At 41.0% G+C, this 17,299-nt stretch overlaps 1 long non-coding RNA gene across 1 annotated transcript in view; it reads left to right on the forward strand.

The window, feature by feature from the left end:
* Positions 1-17,299, forward strand: part of LOC142502269 (uncharacterized) — a 112,398-nt gene that overhangs the window by 60,848 nt on the left and 34,251 nt on the right. Inside the window, exon 2 of the long non-coding RNA XR_012803705.1 lies at positions 12,654-12,786. This is a non-coding gene — a long non-coding RNA (uncharacterized LOC142502269). The remainder of the gene's footprint in view (positions 1-12,653; positions 12,787-17,299) is intronic.

Raw genomic sequence — 17,299 nt, forward strand, 5'->3', positions numbered from 1 at the left:
GTGCAGCTTCTAATCCCATGAAGGAGTTAAAATTATATTAGTATTATGGGTGTGCACATGTAAATGAGCACACAATCACACACACACACTCACACACACACACACACACACACACACACACACACACACACACACACACACACACACACACACACACTCTCACACACTCTCACACACTCTCACACACTCTCACACACTCTCACACACTCTCACACACTCTCACACTCTCACACTCTCACACTCTCACACTCTCACACTCTCACACTCTCACACTCTCACACTCACACACACACACACTCACACAAGCACACACACACTCTCACACTCTCACACACTAACACACTCACACACACACACACTCACACAAGCACACGCACACACACTCACAATCAACTAAGGAATAAACTAAGAGTCAAATCAATTCACACACACGCACACATACACATACACAAAGACTCTCACACACACACACACTTAAACACACACACGCACACACTCTTACACACACACACACACACACTCTGACAGCGCACACACATGCATACACTCTCATGCACACTCACGCATACAATCAACTAAAGCATAAACTAACAGTCAAATCAATTAACACACACACATACATACACATTCTCACATGCACGCACACACTTACACATACACACACACAAACATGCACACGTGCATACACGCACACACACATGCTCTTTGCTGAGCAAATTCTCACAAATATTCACTTAAGAATGTTCTGTGAACATTTCCTTCTGGACATTTCAAGATTAGTTCACACTATGTCTCGTGAATAACCCTAGAGAAATCCAGTTTGTTTTGAGCACTTACTGTACATAAACACTATCCAAGCCTAAATGTAAAATATGTCATTTAATTGACTTTTGATGTTTTCTGAAACTTGTGAAAACTGGGTTAGAATTAATGAGTCTATAAAAGTTGCCCTGACACATTGATCACTTTAGCGAGAATGTTTACCCTTTCCTGTAACTTAACGGTTAATATCATGAGCTTTTCGTTACTTCCTGTGCAGCACAATGGCATCATCAAATAAAATGATACCTAATCACACTTTGACAGGGACTAATAACACTAGTTGGGCAATGTGTTATTTGGAATTTCTTTGTTACAAAAATCAGTGAATCCTGAATGTAGCATTTTTCTGCTCAGTTTAATTTCAGCTTCCACATTAAATACAATGTGTAGCAAGCACCCTGTATGAAACAAAACAATTAAAAAGTGCAATTACTCTGTAGCCTCACTAACTGTAAGGCATTATCACTTATAATAATATGTTAACGTAACAGAAGGACCCGGGTCTATTTATCAAAGTCTCCTGGATGCAGAATGGGGCGGAACTGGAGCATAAAATATCTCCACAATGGCAGAAAAGGAAAAACCCCTGCAAGAAATAGGATCTGTCTGTTTGGTCTAGTGTATTTTATACCGGTGTTGCAGATGGACTAATATAAAGGAACTTGCCAAATTGTGGTTCAGTGACCCAAACTGAAGGGTCAATCCATATCAGGAGAAATATTTATATACAGTAATTGTATAATTGATCATGAGGGTAGTCGGGAACTCCATACTAAAAATATTTCAGCAAACCATGTTTAAAACTTGACACACATTTTTCTTTTTTATTAATTTCCAAATTATAGTGCATGCCTACAGTATATTATTTATTTGTATTTATTTGGATGTTCCCAAGAGTGAACACCAAAGTGACATAGTAATCAGAAACACCATCAACATAATGCAAAAATAGCAATATTTATTGTGGTCAAGTATTGACCAATAGTCCACAAAAATAGTCCATTGAACTCATAGCTAAGGTGTGAATATTAGCAATAGTAATCCAGGTACGTATCACAGCATATAAGGTTCTATAAATGGAGCACAAAAGTAAACTATTCATAACGCTACTCTAAATACATTTAATGCAATCTAAAAATCGTTACAAAAATAAGCTATAAATACACGTGACAAATAGTATGAGAACAATAAAAGCTATAAATAGAAAATAACTAATAGTCACTTATAGAACTAATGGGGTGCAGCAATGAGCACATCTTGTGCAGAACTAAAAGTTCACCCTTCATAGTAGGCAAGTTTGTGAGTCCAAAAGGTTCCAAAAAGTGTGCTACTCAGTGGTAAAATACATACAATACATTAAAGGGTCAAAAAATTAAATAAAAATGGGAAAAGAAGAAAAGAGAGGAGAACCAATACTGTAATATGTTCAGAAATGTATATATATTGATAACATACAATAGTCCCACTCACAAATTGAAAGTTCTTTTAGGCAAGGTACAAAGTCCAGGATCGCAGATCCACATACTCCTAGTCAGGCCACGCAGAATGGAATAGGACGTTTGGCCGTGGCACCAGGATCTCCGCCATCAATGCAATTCACCGCAGGGCACCTCACCACCTGATATTTTGCCGTGACCCCAACGGCGTCTTTAAAAGTCCCATGTCGTGCGGCCGCTGCTCATCGATGCTCATCGATGCTCAATCCCATTGCTCATGTCCAGGAAATTAACATGAGCGGCTGCTGCGCAATATGGGACATTTAAACATGGCATCTGGGTCAGGGTCGGCCAAATTTCAAGCTGTACGGTGTCCGGTGGTGAGTTATGGTGGTGATGGAGCGCATGAGGCATTGTGGTCGCAGCCAAAAGGCCGTGGCCAAATGTCCTTGATCAACGCAGAACTGGTTACTGTAATTGGTCAAGCCGCAGACGCAGCTTCCTCACAGTCCCACTTGTCGTTTCCCACACGCTGCGTTCCTGATCTCTCTATCTCCTGGCACTTGTCCATGTGGCATGCACATTCAGTGCTTTAGAGCCTCCTTCCCAGAACATATGCTATGATGTCACGCATGTAGGACTGGGACCACTCTCCGGTTAAACCTGTAATCATTCAGTCCTACGCGTTTTGCGAATCAGATTGGCTTCATTGGGGAATGCTGCCTTAGTCCTCCTCACATATTTAGTGTGTATTTCCAAATTAGAGAGCTCCTCCCCACTCTCTATGCAGTACGAATCCTGGCTCTAAATGGTTGAAACCTACTAACAGGTGTATGTTATCGATATAACAAATACAATTAATTACAAAATACAAATGAAAAACTGCATAAAATATAATGATATATAATGCATTACTATTGCATATAATATCAACATAGCTATAATAATACTGCTTAGTAACAGTGCTTCTCAATGAAATTATATATTTATCAAGATATATACCACTTCTATCTGTACATATCTTTATATCAAACACCAACATATAGAGATCCTACGGCTGTAGAGCTACATTTATCTCCAGATTAAAGTATCAATAATCTTTCTACTTTAGATTTACACATTGTGACGGTAGCGGCAATTAGGCGGTTCTAGTGGAGGTTAACCCCAGTCATTGCCCCTATCTGTAAATCCATCCTTCTGTGGGTCATCGGGTGAAATATATACAATAATGTATATGTGAATTCTTTATTACATGTAAAATTGTAGTGTGCTGAATGTAACTGGGTATGTCTTTGTTTGTTAAGTGCTAAGCTGGTAATACACATCTCCTGCCTGCATGCCCAGGGATCTGGGTTCTGCTGGTTCCACAAAGAGGTTGGGGACAATGGAGAGTGGGGATGGGCAGGCCTCCTATCTGGGAGCCATTGTCTGCCCCAAACAGAGAGGCGCCTGTCTCATCAAGAGATAGCAGGTCAGCATTGAGGAAATGGGAAGGTAGGCACTGTTCTCATTAACTGGTTTGTAATGCCTGCCCTACTTGCCTCAGTTTCCCCATGACACCCACAGAGTGGATTGGCCAACATAGGTGAGCCCTCGTGCTGTGATTGGCCCAACACACAGCATCTACGCTGTGATTGGTTGCTATCCCATTCTCCATGATTTCCTATGGAGGCGGGGAATCTAGAAAAGGCGCAGCTGATCTCAGTCCCACAGACCTGTCTGTGGCTAGCATGGGGATGGGACTAAACAATGTTCTCTGAGGTTGTGCCAGATACACCCGAAACCGAGGCTGCCCGCTATTCCGAGCGGGAGAGTTAAAGTAGCTCTGCTGTGACTTGCATCCAGCGCTGCCTGGAGTTCCCGATCCCCCACAGGAGGGGAAGCTGCGCGGTGTAAGCCATTCCAGTGGCGCCGGGCACCTAGGACTGCTAGGATCCCCCTGTATTCCCTGTGTGGAGTGAGTATATCTCTGTCAGTGTATTGTCTGCTGACTCCGGCAGAATAAATATACATTTATTTGATCTCTGTGCCCTATCCGGTGCTGATCCCGTGAAACGGTTCTGGTGTCCCATGACACATTATTAATAGAATTCATAAAAACATCATATAAAACAGCCCAAGGAAGGTCTCTACAATGTTTTACAACAAACTTAATCAATGATACCAATAATTTATAATAGATTTCATAGAAAACAGCCTACATCAATATCGATGTTCATGCTACAGGGAACAAGGGTACTAATAGTGTGGATCCACTATGTTTCTTTCTGTGATCATGTATTTAATCTATTACCACCTTGCCAGTTGTAATCTATTTTATCTATGCCTGAAAAGAGTAGAATGTAAATGTTTTGATATGCTATGCGATTCTAGCTCCTTCTTTATATTTCTGACATGTTCTTGAATCCTAACCTTCAATAATCTACTAGTTCTGCCAATATACTGAAGTCCACAAGGCCACTCCAGCATATATAAAACGTCATTACTGGTACATGAAATTAACTTCTTTACTTCCAATTCCTTTTGAGTTACATTGAATTTGAATAATGGATATACTGTAAGGAGTAGACAGCACTCAATGAGACAGATAAAAGATAATAGAGTGTAAGTGAGTGGTACAGCGGGAGCAGGGGGGGGGGTTCACCCCTCCCAGGTAATACTAACACAAAACATAGTTCCCAGCACTCAATGGTAGAATAGTCTGATGGTAAGCAAAAAAATATGGAAATGTAATATGAAAACATATTATCACATTTGGATATACAAATGGAAGATGTGGGAGTAATTGTAATAAGGAGGTAATAATTACTCCAGGTTCTAAATGATACCTATGGGGAAAGGGTACAAAGGAGGATAAGGGATAGGGGAAAGGAGGGGAGGGGAAACAAAGGGAGGGAGGGGGAGGGGTGGTGGTGGAAGGCATAAAATGGAGGGTAAACAAATAAAAGGCAAATAGAGGGGGGCAACGTTTCAGGGATAAACCCTTTCTTCTGGCCCGTTCCCTACGATCTGTGAGACCACAGGTACTACCCTTTATCCTAACCTCCAAAAAATGCAAAGATGAAAGGAACAGATGCAGCCAACAGGCTAAATTAGTAATTATTATCTCCTTCTTACAATTACTCCCACATCTTCCATTTGTGTATCCAAATGTGATAATATGTTTTCATATTACATTTCCATATTTTTTGCTTATCATCAGACTATTCTACCATTGAGTGCTGGGAACTACTTTTTTTGATTGAATTTGAATGATTTCTTATTATCTCCGTTCCATATCTACAGTCTCGTGGACAAGCCAGTTACTTTTCCTATTGTTTACCTCTCTTGCCACAGTGGGGCCAATAATTGTTTGAAATGAGATGCCCTCTTAAAGACTGCCCCTGGAAAAGGGGTTACAATTTTACTCAGAATAGCGTCCCCTAACAGAATACCCAATGCTTTTTCACGATCATTTTTCACGAAGGAACTATGGTATAAATTCACTATGTGCTTCTTTATCTTTATGTTTCTTCTCTGCAGAGATAAAATCAGATCTTTTCATAATGTTTACTTTCATATAAATCTTCTCTATATTAATCTTCTTATATTTTCTGTCCATAATTTTTTTCTTTTGGTCAACTGCCTGTTTTTGAAAGTTTACATCCTCGGGTCAGTTCCTTTTAATCATTTGGAACTGGCCTACTGGAATATTTGCCATCCATTTCTTATCATGGGGGATATTCGCTAGTAGATCATTATTCTTGTCCACTATCTTAAAAAAGGTTTTTTGTCTTAATCCTTAGTTCTTGATCTACAAAAACATTCAAGTCTAAAAACTCATCTGAGGTTGTAGTAAAACCTGACGTGGGCACCAAATTAAGGTTGTTCGTAATTCAAATACGTGATAAATGTATGCAGGGTACACATGTCCCCAAACGTCCTACATGCAGTGATGCCATAGCACCAGGTTTGCCCCAAATGGATTACCACTCCATATACTAGAATCCTTCCAACCTCCCAAGGAAGATAACTCGGGCAAACATGGTGCCTGTGACTGTCCCACATATTTGTCAATAATATTTTTCTCCAAACCATAAATAATTGTGCTCAAGTATATATTTAATTCCATTAAGTATAAAATCTATCTGATGCTGCTTCAGATTTTTATCTTGTTAAGAAAATATTTAGTCTCACATCTAGCTTCATGTGCCCAGCACATGTAAAGAGACGTTATGTCGCAGGTGACTAGGATATAGTTAGGCTTCCACTCAATGGAGTCCAGTATATTGAGAATGTGTGTTGTATCTCAAATATTAGAACATATGACTTAAGTTAGTAATCAAGATATTGAGACAAGCTTACTGTTAAAGCATCTATGCTGGCTATGATAGGTCTACCACAGGGATTATAGGGTCCTTGTGCATTTACGGGAAGTAGTAGAATTGGAGGAGATTTTAAACTAGGATGGAGGGGGGAGGGGAATGGAACAGATAATGAACTAAATGGAATAGATGAGGATACAAGGTGGTATGGAGGTAGCATGGGAGCAAGTGCAAGTTTGACAAGCAGTGAGACACCCATAGTAAATACAGATAATACTAGAAAACTTCTAAAGACTAAACAAAGTGGGCGCAGAATAAGGAGCAGATAAGATAATAGTACAGGCTGAAAAAAAACTGAAATGCATGCTTGCTAATACAAGAAGCCTGACAGATAAAATGGGGGAGCTTGAATTAATAGCTGCAAGGGAGCAGTATGATATCATAGGCATTACTGAAACATGGTGGGATGAAACTCATGACTGGACAGTTAATTTAGAGGGTTATTCTCTTTTTCGGAAGGATCAGCCAAATAGAAGGGGAGGTGGAGTATGTTTATATGTTAAACCGGATCTAAAACCTATTATAAGGGATGATGTCTATGAAGGGAATGATGAAAATGTAGAGACCTTGTGGATAGAAATTAGCAGTGGAGGTAAAAGTATAAAGAAAATGTTTGTCGGAATATGCTATAAACCACCAAATATCTGTGAGATTGAGGAAGCTAAAATACTTTTGCAAATGGAGAAGGATCAAAACTGGGTCATGTTTGCATAATGGGGGATTTTAATTATCCAGACATAGACTGGGGCAATGAGATTAGTGTTACAACAAAAGGGAACAGGTTTTTGGGGGTGCTTAAAGACAATTATATGACCCAAATTATTGAGGAACCAACCAGGAGAAGGGCAGTTCTGGATTTGGTCATATCAAACAATGTAGAAGTAATAACAAATATTCAAGTACTGGAACATTTGGGTAACAGTGATCATAACATGGTCTCATTTGAAATAAATTATCAAAAAACAGATTACTTGGGTTCAACAAAGACCTTCAACTTTGGAAAGGCAGATTTTAATAAACTGAGGTCTAATCTAGTAGTAATACAATGGGATGATGTTTTTGCAGGGAAAATATAGAAGATAAATGGGCAGTCTTTAAAACATTGTTAGAAAAGCACACTTATCAGTGTATACCTTGGGTAATAAGTATAAAAGAAATAAGTCAAAACCAATGTGGCTAAATAAACAGGTAGGGGAGGAAATGGACAAGAAGAGGAAGGCGTTTAGATTCTTTAAGTCAGAAGGGACAGAGACATCGTATCAGAATTATAAGGAATGTAACAAAAATTGCAAAAGGGCAATCAAATTAGCAAAAATGGATAATGAAAAAAGGATTGCAATAGAAAGTAAGGTCAACCCTAAAAAAAATTTAAGTACCTTAATTACAAAAAAATGAGAAAAGAAAATATAGGACCCTTTCAGTGTGAGATGGGTAGGCAGATTATTGGAGATAAGGAAAAAGCTGAGGTATTAAACAAATTCTTTGCCTCTGTGTTTACCAGGGAAGAATCAAGTTTAATAGTAGTGCCGCAGGAGGAAGCCACAACCTCCATATTAATGAACAATTGGTTAACTGAGGAAGAAGTTCATAAGCAACTTGAAAAAATTAAAGTTAATATGGCACATGGCCCCGATGGCATACATCCAAGAGTTCTCAAGGAGTTAAGCTTAGTAATAGCAAAACCATTATATTTAATATTCAAGGACTCCATTTCCACAGGCTCAGTTCCACAAGATTGGCGTAAAGCAGATGTGGTGCTTATATTTAAAAAGGGAGCTAGATCACAACCGGGAAATTACAGACCTGTAAGCCTGACTTCAATAGTAGGGAAACTACTTGAAGGTTTAATACGGGATAATATTCAGGAATACCTAATGGAAAATAAAATTATTAGTAATAGTCAGCATGGATTTATGAAGGATAGATCTTGCCAAACTAACCTTATTTGTTTCTTTGAGGAGGTAAGTAGGAATCTAGACCAGGGTAATGCTGTTGATGTGGTCTACTTAGATTTCGCAAAGGCTTTTGATACGGTTTCACACAAGAGGTTGGTGTACAAAATAAAGAAAGTTGGACTCAGTAATAATATATGCACCTGGATTGAAAACTGGTTAAAGGACAGACAACAAAGGGTTGTCATAAATGGAACTTTTTCAGGTTGGGCTAAAGTCGTGAGTGGAGTACCTCAGGGATCGGCACTGGGACCCCTGTTTTTTAACTTGTTTATTAATGACCTTGAGGTTGGGATCGAGAGCAAAGTCTCCATCTTTGCTGATGATACTAAATTGTGTAAGGTAATAGAATCAGAGCAGGATGTAATTTCTCTTCAGAAGGACTTGGAGAGACTGGAAACGTGGGCAGGTAAATGGCAGATGAGGTTTAATACAGATAAATGTAAGATTATGCATTTGGGATACAAGAATAAAAAGGCGACTTACAAATTAAATGGAGATATATTGGGGGAATCCTTGATGGAGAAGGATTTAGGAGTGCTTGTAGACAGCAGGCTTAGCAATAGTGCCCAATGTCATGCAGTAGCTGCAAAGGCAAACAAGATCTTATCTTGCATCAAACGGGCAATGGATGGAAGGGAAGTAAACATAATTATGCCCCTTTACAAAGCATTAGTAAGACCACACCTTGAATATGGAGTACAATTATGGGCACCAATCCTAAGAAAAGACATTATGGAACTAGAGAGAGTGCAGAGAAGAGCCACCAAATTAATAAAGGGGATGGACATTCTAACTTATGAGGAGAGGCTAGCTAAATTAGATTTATTTACATTAGAAAAGAGACGTCTAAGAGGGGATATGATAACTATATACAAATATATTCAGGGACAATACAAGGAGCTTTCAAAATAACTATTCATCCCACGGGCAGTACAAAGGACTCGGGGCCATCCCTTAAGGTTGGAGGAAAGGAAATTTCACCAGCAACAAAGGAAAGGGTTCTTTACAGTAAGGGCAGTTAAAATGTGGAATTCATTACCCATGGAGACTGTGATGGCAGATACAATAGATTTGTTCAATAAAAGGTTGGACATCTTTTTAGAAGGGAAAGGTATATAGGGATATACCAAATAAGTATACATGGGAAGGATGTTGATCCAGGGATTAATCCGATTGCCAATTTTTGGAGTCAGGAAGGAATTATTTTTTCCCCTTAATGGGGTTTTTTGTTTGCCTTCCTCTGGATCAATAAGTATAGATATAGGATAAAGTATCTGTTGTCTAAATTTAGCATAGGTTGAACTTGATGGATGGAAGTCTTTTTTCAACCTCATCTACTATGTAACTATGTAACTATGTAATTGGTAATCTAGGATTCTCTATTTGTAAAAAATCATACTCCTGATTAATAAGTCCCTTAATGAGTCCACACTTGAGATATACCTGTATAACCTTCTTGTATTCTCCCACAAGGTTGTTGGTCAGAACTGTATAGGTTTTCCTATCAGATAATGGTAATGCATCCGTATCATAATCCAATTTCTTTAACACTACCACTCCCCCCCTCCTTCCCCCACTACCACTCCCCCCCTCCTTCCCCCACTCCCCCTCCCCCCTTGTCGGCTGGTTTTATCACTATATTTGCATTCTATAGATGGTGCAGTCTTACTGTCTTACTGGGTGATACCCGTTAGTTTTGGACACATTCCATGCACACAAATAAAGTCTTGAGTCCTGCCATCTGGACCCTTCATCAGATAAGATGCATCCTAAGCAATATAGCATCATGTCCCAGCCTGGAAATTTAAGGAATGTATTCATTATAAAGGAAATTGTTAATCACGTGATATTTCAACCTGACAATACAGCAACCATAATAAGTGATGTTAGAGATGAGGCTGATTTCTGACGTCACAAACACAAATATGACACACTTTGCCTTTGTTTTTATGTCTTCTGAGAATTTGTGAAATAAATACACTGGTCCAAAGACAACATTTCCCACCTTTTAATCAAAGCTATTATTACAAATGTAAAAATAATATTATTTAGGGAAGAGGTTACTCTCATTGCCCAACAATTCATTGTCCTTTCATTATTGGTACGTATCATGCAGCAAACGGAAATAAGAACAGTCACATAGAAAAGACGCCTCATTTGGAGTTAAGAGCTTTTTTCTTTCCTTCCAAAAATATCAAGCCCCTTATTTGTTGAGTTGAAAATATAGACACTGAGTAATCGCCCAGATGTACAAGAGACCGCAGCCAGTGTAACACAAAAGCACGCGGACACATTCAATGTAAATAACAACGCTAACTCATTTATTTTCCAGTCTTTCCCCTCCTACTTTCTAAGGCATGAAAAAGAATAACACACACAACAAAATAAAAATAAAAAGCTGGCGTAGTTATCATTCATGTTGATGTCAACAGCCGTGCAAAGACAGGCAACAGGAAAATACCACCCCAGGGATTCCATTCATGGCGCACAGCGGGCCGTGTCTGTAATTACCGTGACCGAGTTATTCATCAGGATAAAAAAGTCCAGTACCAGATCTTTTTTTTTTCTAAATAGGTGAAGTTGAACCTAAAGCCCTGTAATTTTAATCAAATCTTCCCCATCTGCATATAGTGTATGGGAGAAGTTGAAGATTTAAGTGTATGGTGTAGGGTTTATTGAATAGTCCCAGCAGGATAAGGAGGGGGCAAAGAGACAGTAATTATGTTACACTTAAAGGTATTTCTGTTGCCAAGGAAGCTTTTCAGTCCCTTTCCAATTCTCCCTTGTAAAGGGCTTTAGATTATGTCACGGACAAGCACAGAACGCACGGCAACATCACTGCTCAATGCCAGTTACAGATTACTTAGATAAAATAGCAGTGCGATGATATTCAGTCTTACAAACCAATTGCTTTCTGATTGAATAAAGAGTTTAGATATAAAAAAAATAATAATTATATCAAAGGTGTTCCCACTCAGTCCAGGGCGTTTGGCCATGGCTAAATGTCCACTGGTGCACCGCCACAAGAACGACTCACCACAGGTCGCCTCGCCACCGATCACAGCGCCGCCTTCCACCATCTTTAAATGTCCTTGGAACTCCCCAGCCACAGGGCACCTTGTGCGGCCGCCTCTCCGACTACATTTGTGAGTGCGCCTGTACATGCGCACCCGCCAGCAGCCAGGACACATTCTTACATATCCCACTGGTGCACACCCACAAGTGCACTCACAAATGTAGTTGGAGGGGTGGCCGCGCAAGGTGCCCTGTGGCTGGGCGATCCGAGTACAGAGGAAATCTGAAGACGTTTAAAGATGGCGGAAGGTGGCGAAGGCGACCTATGGTGAGTAATCCTGGTGGTGGAACGCCGGTGGCGATTTGGTCGTGGCCGAACCTCCCATTGTGGTTCTCACTTATTCCAATGTACAGTATATGTGCCACCTGCATAAAAGTGACTGAAATACGCTTCTGAGGTAATTTAAGGAGCATATTACTACGCAGAAAAATACTTACATAGATGCTGGGAAAGTATCTGTGTGCGCAGTATGGGAGTCTGGGAGTCTCACGTAATGCCGGGCAGTCTGTATGGTGATCTTCGGTACAGAACACTTGTGGGGATTTTTTTGTTTTGTCCTCAGCTACAGTTATATATTAATTTAAAAAAATGGTATTCTTTTTGACAGAACGCCCCTTAATTGAACCAGCTGTGCATCACGGCGTGTAAACTTTTGAAGCCGTCTCTTATTTTTATGGACAATGGTACTATTTAGGAAACTCAGCCCTTGTCCGAGTCCGGTGTTGCTTATAAAGACATGGTAGATATGGCTAGTAAGTAACTGACCTTGGATGGTATTTATATGGTTTCTTTGCTGTAATACCTGTTGGAGAAGGTGACATCTTGGTGAGTGAGATAATGCTCTTGAAATACATTTTCCACACACCGTTAGACTGTATAAAATAGCTTGATATTATCATGGAAGGTGCTCTCGTAACAGATACTGTTATTGTGATTAGAGAAGTCTTTCTCACAGGTGAATATTCTCATATTCTGTCTCTGGTGTCTCATTTCTTTTTAGCCATGCTTGTGTCCCCAGCCCCTTTGTTCATGCTATCACTCGCCAGGGCAGAAGGGGACGTTTCGCCACCGCCACTCTGTCGCAACTACTCAGCACCAAGGACAGTCAGTCGCCGGTTGTTTCGCCCCCTAAGGTAAGTACTAATTAGCATTAGGGGTTTTAAGATAAGGGATTAAGCTTTTTAGGGTAAGGGGTAAGGTTAGAGGGTTAGCGTAATGGGTTTAGGTTAAGCTTTATAGGGTAAGGTTAGGGGTTTTAGGGTGAGGGGCTAAGGTTTTATGGTAAAGATTAGCATTAGGGGTTAAGGTTTAATCCCTCTGGGTTTTAGGTTAAGGTGTTAATGGGTTAGAGTAAGGCATTAAGGCTAGGGTTTTTTAGAGTATGGGGATAGGTTAGGGGTTACCTTGGCAGCAAAACGGTGAATGGCTAAATGTCATGGTGGCTAAACAGTGCCGAGCGCCGGTGCAGAATGTCCTAGACTGAGGCCCGGGCACAACTCTTATTGCAATCCAGGTGCACTCAACTATAAATCCTACTACTTATCAGACCAGGCAGAAGTTCCAATCCCAACTATAAGATGTATGTATGTATATTTTTATTTATATAACGCCATTTATGTACATAGCGCTTCACAGCAGTAATACAGGCAACATAATAATAATAAAGCACATAATGGAAATAAGTGATTCACACATAAAAGTAACATTAGGAACATGAGTCTCTGCCCCGAAGAGTTTACAATCTAAGTGGTAGATAGGAAGATGTTCTGGTAACGTTGAGGTATGAGGTGTATAGTATCGGCCAGAGAGCTACCCATATGCTTTGTTAAATAGGTGGGTTTAAGATGGGGTTTACAGGTGTACAGAGAGGGTGCTAGTCAGATATTGAGGGGAAGGGCATTCCAGAGGTGTGGGGCAGTCCGTGAGAAAGGTTTAAGGCGGGAGAGGGCTTTAGATAAAAAAGGTGGTAGAGAGAAGACATCCTTGAGCAGAACGCAAGAGTCGGGATGGTGCATAGCGAGAAATTAGGGCTGAGATATAAGGAGGGGCAGAAGAGTGTTGAGCTTTAAAAGTTAGGAGGAGAATTTTGTGTGTAATACAGGATTTATTAGGAAGCCAGGAAAGAGATTTCAGTAGGAGAGACGCTGAGTCAGATTTTGGAGAGAGCATTTGGAGTGATTCTAGCAGCAGCATTTAGGATAGATTGAAGGAGAAACAGGTGAGAGGCAGGAAGGCTGGACAGTAGAAGGTTACAATAGTTCAGACGGGAGAGAATAAGGGCCTGCATTAGAACTTTAGCAGTAGTGTGACAGAGGAAAGAGCATATCTTTGCAATGTTATGGTGGTAAAAAACGACAGGTTTTAGCTACATTGTGAATGTGAGAGGATAATGTGAGGGACGAGTCAAGTGTGACCCCTAGACAGCGTGCTTGTGATACTGGGTGTATGTACTACCAACAGTAATGTAGAAGGGGGCAGTTGAGCCAGGTTTGGGAGGAAGTTTGAGGAGCTCCGTCTTGGACATGTTAAGTTTGAGTCAGTGGAGGGCCAGCCAGGTTGATATAATAGAAAGACATTCAGAGACTTTGGTTTGTACAGCGGTGTGAGGTCAGGGTAGAAAGGTAAATTTGTGTCGTCAGCATAGAGGTGATATTTGAACCCAAGAAATGTGATAAGGTCACCTAGATAGAGTGTGTAGAGATAAAAGAGAAGAGGTCCCAGGACAGAGCCTGTGGTACACAGAGACATTGACAGGGGAGGAGGAGTTGTTAGAAAACGAGACACTGAAAGTACGATGGGCGAAGTTAGAGGAAATCCAGGCTAGAGCTTTTTTTACGAATACCAAGAGTATAGAGAATGTGAGGGAGAAGAGGATTGTCCACGGTATCAAAGGCTGCAGAAAAGTCGAGTAATATGAGAAAAGTGTAATGACCTTTGTCTTTTGCAGCATGAATATCATTAGTTATTTTTGTTAGGGCTGTTTCAGTGGAGTGAGCAGTGCGGAATCCAGATTGTAGAAGATCTAGGAGAGGTTAGATGGTGAGAAAGTGGAGCAAGTGAGAGAATACAAGTCGCTCAAGAAGTTTAGAGGCAAAAGACAGGAGGGAGGCAGGGTGAAATTACAGAGACAGGTAGGGTCAAGCTTACTATTTTTGAATAAAGGTATAACTGTTGCGTGCTTGAAGGATACGGGAAAGGAACCAGAGTAGAGGGAGTAGTTGAGAATATGTGTAAGTGTAGGGATTAGAGTAGGTGTACACGTTTTGAGGATATGGGAGGGAATAGGGTCAAGAGGGCAGGTGGTAGAGGGAGAAGAGGAGATCAACAGCGACACGTCTTCCTCTGTTACCACGGAAAGATAGTCAAGGAAGGCAGGAGGAGAGGTAGGAAGAGATGTAGAATGTGAGGAGGATACAGAGGGTATATCTTGCCCAATAGAATCCATATTCAGCAATGATATAGTCGGCAAAGTCCTGAGGGGAATTAGATGAAGAAAGGCCAGTAACAGACAGTGGTCGGAGTAGAATCAAAGACAGAGAAGAGTCTGCATGGGTTAGACTTGTGTGTGTTGATTAGTGATGGAAAGTAGGTTTGTTTAGCCCGGGAGAGGGCAGAATTGAAACAGGATGGGATACATTTGTAGTGAAGGAAGTCTGTGAGAGTGTCAGATTTCCTCCAGAGGCATTCAGAGGAGTGAGTGCAGGAGCGGAGATACGTGTGTGGCAGTTTAGCTAGGGTCTGAGGTTAGAAGGGCGAGAGCGGCAGAGAATAAGAGCGGCGTGTAGATCAAGAGTGGAGGATAGGGCAAAGTTGTAGTTCCTGACCAGGTTATCACAGTCTGTAGCGAGTCTGAGAGAGGAGAGGGAGGAGCACAAAGTGAAGTCAAGAGCCGGGAGAGGTTAATAGAATGCAGGTTTCTGCAGAAATGAGGGGTAGATGGAGGTGGAAAAAGGGAAAAATGAGAGAGAAAATGAGACAAGGTGATGGTCAGAGACTGGAAAGGGGGAATTGTAGAAGTCATAGAGCGAAACATTTTTAGTGAAAACCAAGACCAGGAAGTGACCATCCTTGTGGGTGCTGGCTGCATTCCACTGTTGAAGGCCAAAACAAGATGTTAGGGAGAGAAAGCGGGAAGCCCAAGGGAGAGAAGGGTCATCAATATGGCATTTGATGTCCCCAAGAAGAAGAACAGGGGAGTCTGAGGAGAGAAAGAAGAAGAGCCAGGATTCAAAGTGAGAGAGAAAGAGGGAATGAGTAGAGGAAGGTGGGCAATTGATGACCGTTATGTGGAAAGGTAGAGAAGAAAAAAGCTGGACAGTGTGAGCCTCAAAGGAAGGAAAGGAAAGAGAGGGAGGAATAGGAAGGGTACGGTAACGGCAGATTGAGCAGAGGAGAAGCCCCACACCTCCACCTGTGTCATCAGGGCACGGGGAAAGAAAAGCCACCATAAGAGAGGGCAGCTTCCAGTGCAGAGTCAGCCTGAGAGAGCCAGGTCTCAGTTATAGCAAATATGAGCAGAGAGTGAGAGAGAGAGAAGTTATGCACAGAGAGGAACTTGTTAGAAAGGGAGCAAGCATTCCAAAGGGCACCGGAGAAACTGAGAGGGGAGGGAGGGTGACAGGGGATGAGAATGAGGTTAGAGGGGTTTACTCCATAAGGAGGTGAGGTTGCATGTAGGAGGCGAGGACGAGAGCATGTAGAAATATGACAGGGACCAGGATTGGGAGAGATGTCCCCAGCATCAAGGAGGAGAAGCAAGGCAAGAAAGTGAATGTGTGAGAAGGATTTGTATGAGTGGGTTTTAGAGCAGGAGATATAGCTGAGAGGAGTCAGGAAGGAAATTCTTTTTCCCCTTATGAGATATCATTAGATAATTTGTCACTGGGGTTTTTGTTTGCCTTCCTCTGGATCAATATACTGTAAGTAAAGATATAGGATAAAGTATCTGTCATCTACATTTAGTGTAGGTTGAACTTGACGGACGTACGTCTTTTTCAACCTCATCTACTATGTAACAATGTAACTATGGGTCAAAGGACGCACATAGGAAGCAGTTTATGTGAACTGCGAAGTGGAGAAGGAAGAAGAGATGGTGAAATATGAATGGAGTTAGCGAAATAAGGCTTGCTGAAAGAGTAGTGTAGTCTGGAAAGAAGTGAGGTTAGAGCGAAAATAAATAACAGAGGAGGCGTGGCAGTGTTTCAAGTTCAATGTTGAGGAGGCGGCATGCTGGGCACTGAAAATGGAGTTAGGATAAGAGCAATCTGCAAACTATCAGAAATGCAATACTGTATGTGAATGGCGCCGGCGCAAAGGGAAGGACGCTGCGTCCTGAGTCTGATAGAAAATGTCCTCCTTTCCAGCGCCATTTAAATCCAGAATCCTGGGATAGCAGGTGTAAAGTTGTCCACTTCTTGTTCCACTTCTTAACTTGCTGTTAAACTCCACTTAAAAATGGTCCACTTTAAAGATGGGACACTGGCTGCTCCTGCAGATGCCAGCTTAGGAGAAACTAGTACCCCATGAAACTCAAGAGAAAACAAAAAAGCTGGAACCAGAGCGAGTAAAATATTTAAACGGACAATTAAATAAACAATTTCAGGTATATCATCAATAGATTTGTGTGAAATAAAGAAGCGAAAACAT

The sequence above is a fragment of the Ascaphus truei genome, chromosome 9 (genome assembly GCF_040206685.1).
Source record: "Ascaphus truei isolate aAscTru1 chromosome 9, aAscTru1.hap1, whole genome shotgun sequence".
NCBI classification, from domain to species: domain Eukaryota; kingdom Metazoa; phylum Chordata; class Amphibia; order Anura; family Ascaphidae; genus Ascaphus; species Ascaphus truei.